Source organism: Peromyscus eremicus, unplaced genomic scaffold (assembly GCF_949786415.1).
Source record: "Peromyscus eremicus unplaced genomic scaffold, PerEre_H2_v1 PerEre#2#chrX_unloc_2, whole genome shotgun sequence".
Taxonomy (NCBI): Eukaryota; Metazoa; Chordata; class Mammalia; order Rodentia; family Cricetidae; genus Peromyscus; species Peromyscus eremicus.
In genome coordinates, this window is record NW_026734289.1 from 1,191,481 (window position 1) to 1,203,900 (window position 12,420).

A 12,420-nucleotide genomic window follows, 5' to 3' on the forward strand; every position below is an offset into this window, starting at 1 on the left:
TCTCTGACAGGATACTGCTTAGATGCCGCTTGCCGTGAGTCACCATTGCCAAGTATATTCCCTACCTCTTGAGAGGGGTAATTTCCCATTTCCCTTTTTCTTGTTCAACTATCTTATTGGCTAAATGGCCAGACGTGTGGAGAGAGGCCAGCGAGCCTCAGCCCAGACGTTACCCTCTGACCATAGACTGCAGTTTTCCCAGCCTCCCCAGCCTGGGACCCCCTTCTGTGTCCCCCAAAGAGATGGTGACCATAGATCACAGTTTTCCCAGCCTCCCATGCTCTTCAGTGTCCCCCAAAAGGATGATGACCATAGACCGAGGTTTTCCCAGCCTCCCCGACCTGAGACCCCCTTAGGTGTCCCACAAAGGGATGATGACACCTCACCCTACTGGGGAAAGCGCTGGAGCAGCATCAAAGACCCAAGGAACTTTGCACCTCCAGGGTGATTTGACTGACTAGACACAAGTTCAGGAGCCAGGAGCCCTATGAGGACAAAACACTCAAAGTCCCCGACTCATGGACTGCAGATAGCCTGCAGAGTCTTAGGGCTTCCATAATGAGTACATCCAGTAAGAAGACCCTGGACCCCATAAAAGAGCTGAAAGAGAACAAGGGAGGAAAAGTTCCACTTTTGCGGGAGGTTCCTGAGTGCACGAGTAACCCACTGAGCAGGAAACCCAGACCATCTGCCTTATAGCCTCTCACTAGGCCCATACCTAGGAAGGTGAAAAGAAGCCTGGCTATGTCTACTGTGTTTGAGGAACCTATGGACATTGACCAGTTGGACACCAGAGTAAGTGCAACATCTTCAGGACACTGTGCTGGGGATGCTAGTGAAAAGTTCAAAGACCACACAGTGCCTGGGCCATCTTCTGCAGACTCTCCCACTGACCAGCATGGACTGGTAATTTCCCCACACATTCAAGGGTCTCTGCAACCCTCCCCACCTACCCATGGAGCTCTGGGATCTTCCGCTTCTTCCCAAAATGCTCAGGAACTATCCGTATCCACCCAAAAGGTTCTGGAAGGACCTCAATGTGACCAAGGGGCTATGGGCCATTCCACATCTGCGCAGTAATTCCAGAGAACTCCCGCTTGTGCTCAAAGGAAAATCAAACATATCTCCTCTTCCAGAAGGGGTTTCAGAAGTCCATCCTCTAACCATGGGGTCACCAATCGTTCCAGTTCTTTCCCAAAGAGTTTTAGACAAGGCCCTTCTGATCAAGGGGGCCTCCAACAGGCCCCATCAGACAAAGAGGCTTCCAAACCTTCTCCAAAAGGGGGACTCAGTGATTTCTCATTTTCCCAAAATGGATTGAGTCCCACCACCTCTCCCCAGGGGACTTTCACACCTTTGACAGCTGCCAAAGGTGGCTGGAGAGCTACTCCCTCTAATGAAGACAATCAAGGACTTTTCCACTCTCCCCGAAAGGACCCTAAACAACCCAATTCTGCTGAAGTGAGTTTGAGTCCTGCTTCCTCTGACCAAGGGAATTTCATAACTTTACCATTAAAGCAAGAGGGCTTTAAATGTCCTCCACTACTAAAAAATGGCCTCAGCTCTTCCCTTACAGCCAAAAGCCTTACGCCAACCACTATTCCCCAAGTGTGCTTCACACCACCCATCTCTGGCCAAGCACAAACAAAACTATCCACATCTATACCAGGGGCTCAAGGACCTTTGTTATCTTCAGAAGGGGTCCTAGAGGGTTCTATATATATATGCATGGGGTGTTAGGAACTCCCAAGTCTGCCCAACGGACTCTTGGGCCTTCTCAACACATGCAAAGGGCTCTAGCGCCTTCACCATCTTCCTCAGGGGATCTAGTCCTCCCATATCTGTCAAGGGGACTCTAAGATTGTCCACATCTAGAGTAGAGGGTCAAAGACCTATTCTCTCTCACAAAAGGAGATTCAAACCTTCTCCTGTTATGAAACGGGACCCTACACATTGCCACTGTAGCCAAAGGAGATGGAGAGATGCTCCCTTTAAACAAGGGGATTTCACAGTGTCCCTATCAGACCAAGAGGGCTTCAAATATCCCCTGCTGGCCAAAAATGCCATCCTGTCTCATCATCGGGTGTCAGGAGCCAAGTAGCCTAACTGATTCTCATGGGAAAAAGCTGTGTACCCAACCTTCCGTTAACAGTTTAAATAGCAACCATTTTTCAACAAGACCACAGCATGTACCTTGTGATCAACTCCCTGAAACATAATGGTTTGTTGTATGGTCCGTTGATCAGGCCCTGGAACAAAGAGACCTTTTCCTGAACCCTACCTTACCCTAACTTCCTCCTAGTAACTTTCCATACCCCTATCTACTTCTGCTAGCTCCTAGCATATATAAGCCTGACTCCCCTTGCAATAAACGAGACCTTGACACAACTCAGACTGACTTTGTCTTCCTTTACGCGCCTGGTCTCCTTTCTCTCTCACCCCCATTGATCTTACAGGAGGTGCCTCCTCGGGTCTCATCAAATAACGTGGCCCACGGGACGGGTCAATCGGGCCCAAAATAACCAAATATATTCCAAGATATTTCAAGTGAGCCACACATTGCCACCTGCCCCAATGGCTCCTGGACATTCCTCACTAACACGAGCAAGTCCATCCCCTTCCCCATCTTTAAAAATATGATAAATCTTGCCTATATACACAAGCAACTCTGGAACTGAACACATCAGCAAAAGGCTCTCTAGATCCTTTACCATCTACTCAAGAGCCTGAGCAAGATCCCCTTTATGCAAAACCCACTTTAGAACAGCCCACATCTGCACAGGAGACTGAAGGACATTCAGTTTCTACCTCGGAGACATTGGGATCTAATCAAAGTGCCCAGAAAGAACTAGGAGATTTTCCACCTGCCCAAGTACCTCTGATAATTTCCTTATCTATGCAAGGAACTCTAGCATTTGGTTCATCTGCACAAGAGGCTCTGGGTCCTTCCCTATCTGCCCAAGGGCCTCTAAAACTCTCCACACCCACACAAGGAACTGTAGAAACTGCCATCTTCTCAAATGGCTTTGAAACATCTAACTTCTTCCCAGGAGGTTCCAAGATATTTTCTGTCTGCCCAAAGTACTTTTCAAGGTTCAGCAACTTCCAAAAGAGCTATAGGAACTTTCCTACATAACCATGAAACTCAAGGACCTTTTTTGTCCTCAACAGAGGATGCAGAACATTCACCATCTGCACCAGATGCTCAGGAATATCCTCTATCAGTTCCAGGGACTCTAGAACATTTGCTGTCTTCTAAAGGGAATAAAGAACTCACCACAATTGCAGAAAAGACTTTGCCTGTGAAATTCTTCCAAAGGGCTCTGGAACCTTCAGTACATTCCTCTCCATCTCTCCAAGGTCCTAGAGAGACTTCACTATATAACAAAATGCCTAGAGGACTTTCATTACATGTTCCTGGTGATCCAGCACCTCTTCTCTCTGATCATTGGCCTCTAGGACTTAGTATATCTGCCCAGGCTCCTCTGAGTCCTTCAGCATCAACCAAAGTAACTCTAGAGTCCCTATCACCTTCTGGAGACATCCTAGGAACACTCCAATCTACACAGAGTTGTCATGGGCAATTATCCCATGTAGGAGGTACTATGGAAACTTCATCTTCTCTAGGGACTTCTGTGTATTGACCTTGTGCTCCAAAGCCTCTGTGACTTTTCTCTTTACAACAAGGGAATCAATCAATGAGAAGCAACTTCTCATTGACCACAAGGATCTGTGGGTTCCTGCCTATCTACACAAGGGACTAAAGGAATGTCCACATCTACACAAAGGGCCGAAGGACATCCTCCATCTTCTCAAGGGCTTTCAAGCACATCCTCACACACACAAAGTACAGTAGCACATTTACTGTCTATGCCAGTGTCTTGGGGACCTATCCACCTTGCCCAAAAGATGGTAGGAACTTTGAAAACTGCACAAGGGTCTCCAAGAATTTCTATAACTGCACAAGAGTCTCTAGAACCTTTGCCACCTCCCTGGGAGACTCCAGGATATTCATCATCTGCACCAGGTGCAGGCAAATCTTTGACAGCTATGCCAGGATTTGTGGTATCTGATGAAGGGACTCTGAAGCTTTCCCTATCTACCCAGGCAAACTTGAGTCTTTTCCTTTCTTCCCAAAGCCTTTGGGAAGCTTCCCTGTCTGTAGAAGGGACTTTGGATCTCTCCACACATACACTGAGTACTCTAGGACCTTCTGTTTCTTCCCAGAGACCTATTGAGACTTTGCAGTCTGCCCAAAGGGGTCAACAAACAGATTCATCAGCTGCAGACTCTTTAAGATCTATGCCTTCTTCAAAAGGGTACACGGTAATTTCTTCATCTGGACAAGAGACTCTAAGATCTACAACATCTTCACTAGGACCTTTGGTAATATCCCTATCTGTTCAAGTGAGTTCAGGACCTTTGTTATCTTGACAAGAAGCTGGAGGACCTTGCCTGCCTTCACAGGGAACTCCTGAAGTTTCTACATGTACACATGGAGATCTAAGGATATCCACTTCTTCAATAGGAGATTTGGGGTCTTCTCCATCTACTCCTGTGACTATAGAATCTTCTTCACCTGCCCAAGTAAATTTGGGAGTGTCTCCACCTGTATCATTGTCTCTGAGACCTCCCCTCTCTGCCCAGGGTGTTCTAGGAACATCCACATCTGCCCAAGGGGCTATGAAATTTTTCCCAGCAGGCCAGGGGAATAAAGAACCTTTGCCATATGCCCAAGACACGGTGAGACTCGAGGCTCCTTCCCTGGGAACTTGGGGACCTTCTCAATTTTCCCAGGGGAAAGAGTCTCTAGGATATTCACCATTTGCCCAATGGTCTCTAGAAACTTCCACATCTTCCCACAAAATGCTAGGCCCTACTTATGATCAAGGGACTGTAGCAAAGTTTCCATCTGTCCCAGGAGATGGACTTTCTCCCTCTGCTCAGGGCATACTGCAAACTTTCCCATCTTCCCACATTAGTCTAGACACATTATATGTCCAGAGATCTGTAGAGGCTTCATTAGATGTGCACGGTGCTCTATCACTTCAGCCTCATTGCCCAGGGTATGTGGGATTTTCCCAACATATTCAGAAGACATCACAAACTTTGCCATCTCCCCAAATGGTTCCTAAATTTTCTGAGTCTTCATCAGGGACTCTAGGCAACTTGTCACCTCTCCCAGGTTCTCTGGAACATTCAGTATCTGCCCAAGGTGCTGTGTGCCTACATGACTCTGACCAACCAATTCAGGCATCTTCAACATCTCTCCAGGAAACTTTTAATTTTCTCCATCTTCTGAAGGTTCATTGGACCTACTCCACTTGTACCAGGGACCTTGGAATCTTTATTATTAACCCAATATTGTCTGAAATTGTGTAGATCTGCCCAAGGAGCTCTAAGACCTTCACCATCTCAGAAGGGGTGTTTAGGAGATTCACTATCAAACCAAGGCTCACTGAGAAATAACCATAGTAGCACAAGAGTATATTGGACATTGAAATCTTGATCAAGGGTCTCCAGAAACTTCCACAACTTCCCAAGAGAATCTTGGCCTTTCTTTAGCCCAAGAGACTTTAGCTTATTCATCAAGTGTTTCAGCATATTGTGGAATTTCCCAATCTTCAGAAGGTACTCTAGGAACATCGCAATCCACCAAAAGTGCTAGGGAAACACCATCATCTGCCCAAGAGTCTCCAGAAATGTCCACATCTTCCCAAGAGGATATAGTCCCTTCTTTAGCCCAAGATGCTTTAGCACATTCATCATTTGCTTCAGGAGATTGTGGAATTTCTCAGTCTTCAGAAGGTACTCTAGGAATATCACCATCTACTCGAGTTGCTAGGGAAACCACCTCATCTGCCAAAGAGCCTCCTGAAATTTCCACATCTTCCCAAGAGTATCTTGGACCATCTTCAGTCAAAGAGGCTTTAGCACATTCCTCATCTCCTCCAGGAGAATGTGGACTTTATCAATCTTCAGAAGGTTCTCTAGGAACATCACCATCTACCCAAGGTGCAAGAGAAACACCACCATCCATTCAATGTTATACAGAATCTGCATCGTCTACTCAAAGTGTTTTAGGAATCCAGGCTCCTTTGGAGGGGTCTCTGTGTCCTTCCCAATTGCCACTAGAGACATCAGAAACTTTGCCATCTTACCAAGAGCTTTATAAGACTTTAGAATCTGTCTCTAGGTTTCTGGAAACTTTGGTCTCTGTCCTAGAGTCCATGAGACTTTCCCCTTCTGACCAAGGTGCTTCGGGCCCTTCTCTCCTAGAGACCCTGAGACTTTCCCCATCTGACTAAGGTGCTTTGGGCCCTTCTCTATCTGACAAAGTGATACTGGGATCAGGAACAATTCCCCAGGAAACTGTGGAATCTTCTCTATCTGATCAAGGGTCTGTGAAATTTGCCCCATCTCAAATGGGGCCTCTAAGACCTTCACTAACAGACCAAGGTTTACAGGAAGTGTCTTTGGATGAAAAGGTGACTCTACAAGATTCACCACCTCAGAAAATCTATTTAGAAAATGCGTTGTCTACACAAGGGGCTCTGGGACTATCCACATCAGCACAAAATTCTCTTGGACATTCATCATCTGCTCAAGCATCTCCAGATACTCCCTTGTCATCCCAAAAGTCTCCAGGTCCTTGTTTGGACAAAGGATCTTTAGGACAGTCATCATCTGATTCAGGGGATCTCAGACTTTCTGGATCTACCAAGGGGACACTAGGAACATTGCCATGTACCCAAAGTACTCCAGACATACCATCTTCTACCCATGGGATTATAGAAACTTCACCACCTTCCCATGATTCTCTAGGAATTCTACCTCCTTTGGTGGAGACTCCTCAAACTTCCCCCCTTATGCCAGACACATCAGAAGTTTTCCCCCTACCAAAAGATTTGTAATATATCAGACCAATCCCCAGGAACTTCTGAAACCTTGCCATCTACCCCAGGGTCTCTGGGACTCTCAATATCCACCCAACATTCTGTGGGATATTCTGTCTCTGAAAAAGGAATTTTGAAACCATCAATATCTCCTAAGGAAACTCTGGAACTTTCTTCATCTGAATAAGGGTCTATGAGACCCACTGCATCTTCATCTAGGACTGCACTATCTTTCTCAATACAAGGTTGTCAGAAAATATCCTCAGGTGTACAAGGAGATTCACCATCGCACCAAGACTGTGTACAAAATTTATTGTATTCACAAGAGACTCTGGGACTGTCCACATCAGCAGAACTCTCTTGGACATTCAACATCTGCTCAAGGGTCCCCAGATACTTCCTTGTCATCCCAAGATGCTCCAGGCCCTTGTTTGGACCAAGGGCATTTGGGACAGTCATCATCTGATCCAGGAGATCTTGAACTTTCTCAATCTGCCCAGGGGACACTAAGAACATTGTCGTATACACAAAGTGCTCTAGAAATATCATCTTCTACTCATGGAATTACAAATATTTCACCACCTTCTCAAGATTCTCTCAGATTTCCACTTCCTTCTGTGCAGATGCTGAAACCTTCCCCACTTTCTCCAGAGACAATCAAAACTTTGTCATCTACCAAAAACGTTTGTAAAACTTCACAATCAACATCAGGGAATCTAGAATCTTTTCCATCTGTACTAGGGGCTCTGGGACTTTTGAAATCTAACCAAGGTGCTCTGGGCCCTTCAGTATCAAATCAAGGAAATCTGGGACCATCAACATCTCTCCAAAATACTCTGGAAAACCCCAAACCAGCCCAAGGGCTTCTTGAACCTATGTCATCTACCCAAGAATCTGTGGGTCCTTGCATTTCAACAGAGTTTCTGGGCCTGTCCATTTGTGCACCTAGTGACTTCATTCTTATTCCTTCTCATGGAAACTGACCAAGACATTGTTGCCCTTATCCAAAAATAAGCCCCAGACTTTCCAATTCTACCAAAAATGTATCAAGACATGTCCCATTTCCTGAAGGGGATATCAGATATTCCCTTTTAGAACTTGATAGGTTAAGATCTATTCTTTCTGCCAAAGGTAGGCTCACATCTACAGTGTATGCCCCAAAGGACTCAAGTCCTATCTCTACTCCTCAGAGGAGTGTTCTACCCCCAACATCATCAGAATTGAGCTTCAGTTCTAGTTCCATTCCTAAAGAAGATCTCAGGCATTCTCCCTCTCCACGAGGTGGCGCCATACATTCTAAATCGAAGAAAACAAAATCAAGACATGCTTCTAAAGAAGCAGGCCTCAAATCTGTCCCATCAGAAGATAGGGGTTTCAAAGTTCATCATTCTTCCAAAAAGAGAGGCAAAGCTTCTATTTCTAACAGAAAGGGTGTACGGCTTAAGACTGAGCCCAAAGAGAGTCTCACCACTTCATCTTCTGGTAAGGGAGACTGCAGATCCTCACGATCTCAGGAGGAGGGCTGCAGAAGTTCTCCAGCTCCCCAAGGCATCTCTAGACATTCCAAATCTACCAAACCCAAATTGGAAAAGGCCCCCTCTGACAAAACAGATGTTCATGCTTCCCATTCAGAGCACGAGGGATATAAACACTTCTCTTCATCAAAAAGTCAGCTCAGACATTCTTCTTTGGCCAAAGGGGACCAGAAACCAAAGCCTACTCCCCAAAAGAACATAGAACCTTTCATCTGTACAGAAGGGGGCTCGGGAACTACTCCCTCTCATAAAGAGAATCTCAGACATTCCAGCTCTCCCCACGGAACTTCCAGCCATACTGCTTCTACTACAACCAGGAAAAGACTCAGAGATGTCCCTTATACTAAAGAAGCCATCAAAACTTCCCCTGCACGCCAAGAAAGCTTCAACTCATCTCTGGATGGAGACAGTCCCAGTGGGAGTGTCACACCTTCCTCATCACCCCAAAGCAGTGATGCCAGACACCCTGTTTCTACCAAGGAGGGCTTTAGACATACTCTTTCTGTCCAAGAGGGACAGAAACCTTCCACTAGTTCCAGAGAGGGGCTCAGGGCTCTGTGTCATGTCCAATGGGATCTCATAAATTCACCGGTTACAACAGCAAGTGCTACACCATTCCCTGTTTCCAAGGGAAATTCAGACGCATGCCATCTCAACTAGGGGACCTGAGATCTTCCCTCTCTTACCAAGGGACAGGCACAGCCTTCTAATATGAACACGAGGCCCCCATATGTGACCCTTCTGTCCTAGGAGGCCACAGATAGTCACATTCAATCTCACGCAGTCTCCAAAGGACCATGCTGCAAAAAGGAAGCTGGAGTTCTAAACTCTCCCCTCAAAGAGGTACCCCAACTTCTCAATGACTTTCCCATGGCCACCCTGTTCAAGGCAGCCTTAGAATGGTTCCTTCTGAAAGAGAGAAATTCAAGCATACCCAATCTCACAAGACGACTCTCTGATGTACTCCTTCTGACCAAAGGGAAATAGGTCATGTGCCCTCTAATCAATAGTAGGCCAGAACTTCAACTTCTGCCCTAACAAACCCCCGACATACTCCTCCTGCCCATGGTGGCTTCAGTCCTTACAAGCCTGTCAAATTGAAGTTCTATTGATGTTCATCTCAAGAGGGGAGCCTGGGCCCTACTCTCTCTTACCATGCCATCTTCAGATCTTCTTATCCACAAGCTGGCCTCATATATTCCCACTTTGTGTCCCACATGAAAAATGGGAGTTTAGAATGTTTCCTTGTCATCAAACATCTGTCAAAATTTTGACCTCCATTCCATGCTACCTCCAATTTATTTTAGGCATCAGACAGGCCCCCCTGACTATGAGGAAGGCAGATGTTTCCCTTCTGATTAAGAACAGATTACAGTTTCTACCTAGAACATGCTAAACAATCTATTACCCATTGAGAACAGCATGTGCTCCTACTGACTAATGTGGCCCTAGAATGACTTCGTCTGACCCAGAGGGAGAAAGGATCAACTCCCTCTGCCTAAGAGGCTCTGAGTGTTTCTTTTTCTAATCATCTGACTTCATGACCTCTGTGCAAAAATAAAAGGACCTGATGCCTGAAATCCTAGATCTTAAGAGTAACCAGCAGCACCCTAAACTCAGGAAATATATAGTTAACTCAGTCAGCAGAAATAAAGAAGCCATGCCCTTGCTGTTCAAAAGTAGGTAGCTGAATTGGTCAGGAGACCTAGCTGGGAACTGCTTGCTAGCATGTTGGAGATTGATCACACTGCTGCCTGCCCTGCGTGACATGGATGTCCTAGATTCCCATGAAGATTGGATAAGGAAATGTTCTGGGCTTCTCTAATCCCCAAATTGACTCTTGATGTGCCACTGTTCCCCATCAGACTCTTCAACCTTAGTGTCAATCCCTGTGACCAAGATTACTAGGCAAACATATTTGTCACCAATGGGACCTCACAAAAGTCTAGGTTTAGATCAGATGGCAAAATATAGAAAGCTAAAGCTAATAGTCATGCTATCTATCCAGAAGATGATTGTCAGAAATGCAATGTTCCCATCATCTATTGATGGATACGCATAGATCAATAAAAACTTGAGGAAACATCAAATTCCAGACAACCCCTCATTGTGTTCCAAGAGTGTTGTAATTGCCTCTTGTAATCTTCCCAACAGTCAGTGTAATAAATGGATCATGGGAGCTGCAAAGAACATTTGGAAGCACATGATGCACAACCACACCATTCTCCTACCACCTAAGGTAAGCTAGGCCATTCCCTTCTGCACAATGGGGTGATTTGATTAAACATGGCTGGGCACTTTCTGTCTAAGCAACGCAGTTCAGAAGGACCCTCAGAAGTTTCCCCCTCTGAATATGAGCTCCCCAAATTGTCCCTATTCTCAGGTCATCACTCGTCATGCCCTTTTGATGATGGGTTGTCAGAACTTGCCTTCAGTTAAAGGGGTCGTCAGGTCTCTCTGTTATTACAAGTAATACCCAAGAACTTCCCTTTCTGTCCAAGAAGGGTTATAAGAATGATTGTCTTTTACTATAGCAATCTCAGCATTTCAATTTTGCCCAAGGGGACAAGGATCAAAGGGTCCTCAGAGCATCCCCCATGTGCACGTGGGCCTCCAAATTATCCCTCTAATGGAGGGCCTTAGATCTTTTCCCTCTAACCATGGCCACTAGGAAAATACATGTGTGACCCAGGGGACTTCACTTTGTTCTGCTTTGAGTTGACAGAGTCTGAAACTTAAGTCATCTGTCCTTCATTCTAGTCACTAAAGTGAAGAGGTTGCATCCTTCATGTACACCCCAATGAGGCTGATGATAAGAGGACTTAGAGACTGAGGTTGCCAATCACGACTGATGAAGAATGCACATTGATGAAGAATTGCTGACAGGCCTGCCACAGTGTGCCTGAAGATGTTAATCTTCTAAACTGTGATGGAGTCCTTCCTCCACTGCACAAGGTAGGCTAGGACAGTCCCTTCTTCCTACATGCTTTGTTACTTTGCTACTCTCCCTACATCTGCTTTAGTCTTCCACTCATAAACACCATCAATTTCTGCACATTAGACATCAAATGCACACTCTATAACCAACAGGGCCTGATATCTAACCTGCATGACTGAGGGGACCAGAGATCATCTCGACTTACCCAAGGCCCCAAGGCTTTCCACTTCCAATCAAAAAGGCCCTCAAAATTTGCTCTCTCTGACCAAAGATTCAATCATTCCCTTTGAAAAGAAGGAGGGTTCAGACTTCTATTTAAATATGTCTTACTTCTAACACCTTATCTGAAAGGGATATCAGAACTAGTCCTTTGGTTTCTGAGCCCTCAAATTTTCATCCTCTGGCCAAGAGGTCTGAATACATCTTTCTTTCATAGAGGGGATTCAGAGCCTCTCGCTCTGCCTGTGGGAGCCTCAGACACTCCACTTCTATTCTGAAAGACTTAGTTTTTCTCCTGTGCCAATGCATTCAAGGCTATTCACCACTTTCTGTTCCTTCAAGTTCAGTGTCACTGGGTTTCTGTTGAGGTTTGAGATCCGTTTGTACTTGAGTTTTATGCAGTGATTCCTATGTAAATCAGCCATCTGGCTACTCATTTTTGTGGCTCCTACATGCTCTCTGGTGCTCTTGGCTTCCAGTCACCTCTCTTGCTCTTCTCTTTTTTCCTGCTCTCCACCCTCTCTCCTCTCATGGCCTCATTCAATCTGGACCCTTCCAGAAGTCTGTGGCTCTTTTCTACCTCATATTGACATTAAGACCTCTCCTCAGCCATGGCAAGGAGCAGTTATGAACAAGATGAACAAGAAAGAAATCAATATGGCATACCAGTGATATGTTTGTGATTCAAGTTGACAAGGGGTTAATTGGCCTGCCTAGGTTATGTCAATTTGACACAAGCTAGAGTCATCTGAAATTAGGGAAAGTCAATTGAGAAAAATCCATAAGATCCACCTGTAGGGAATTTTCTTAATGAGTGATCAATGGGAGACGG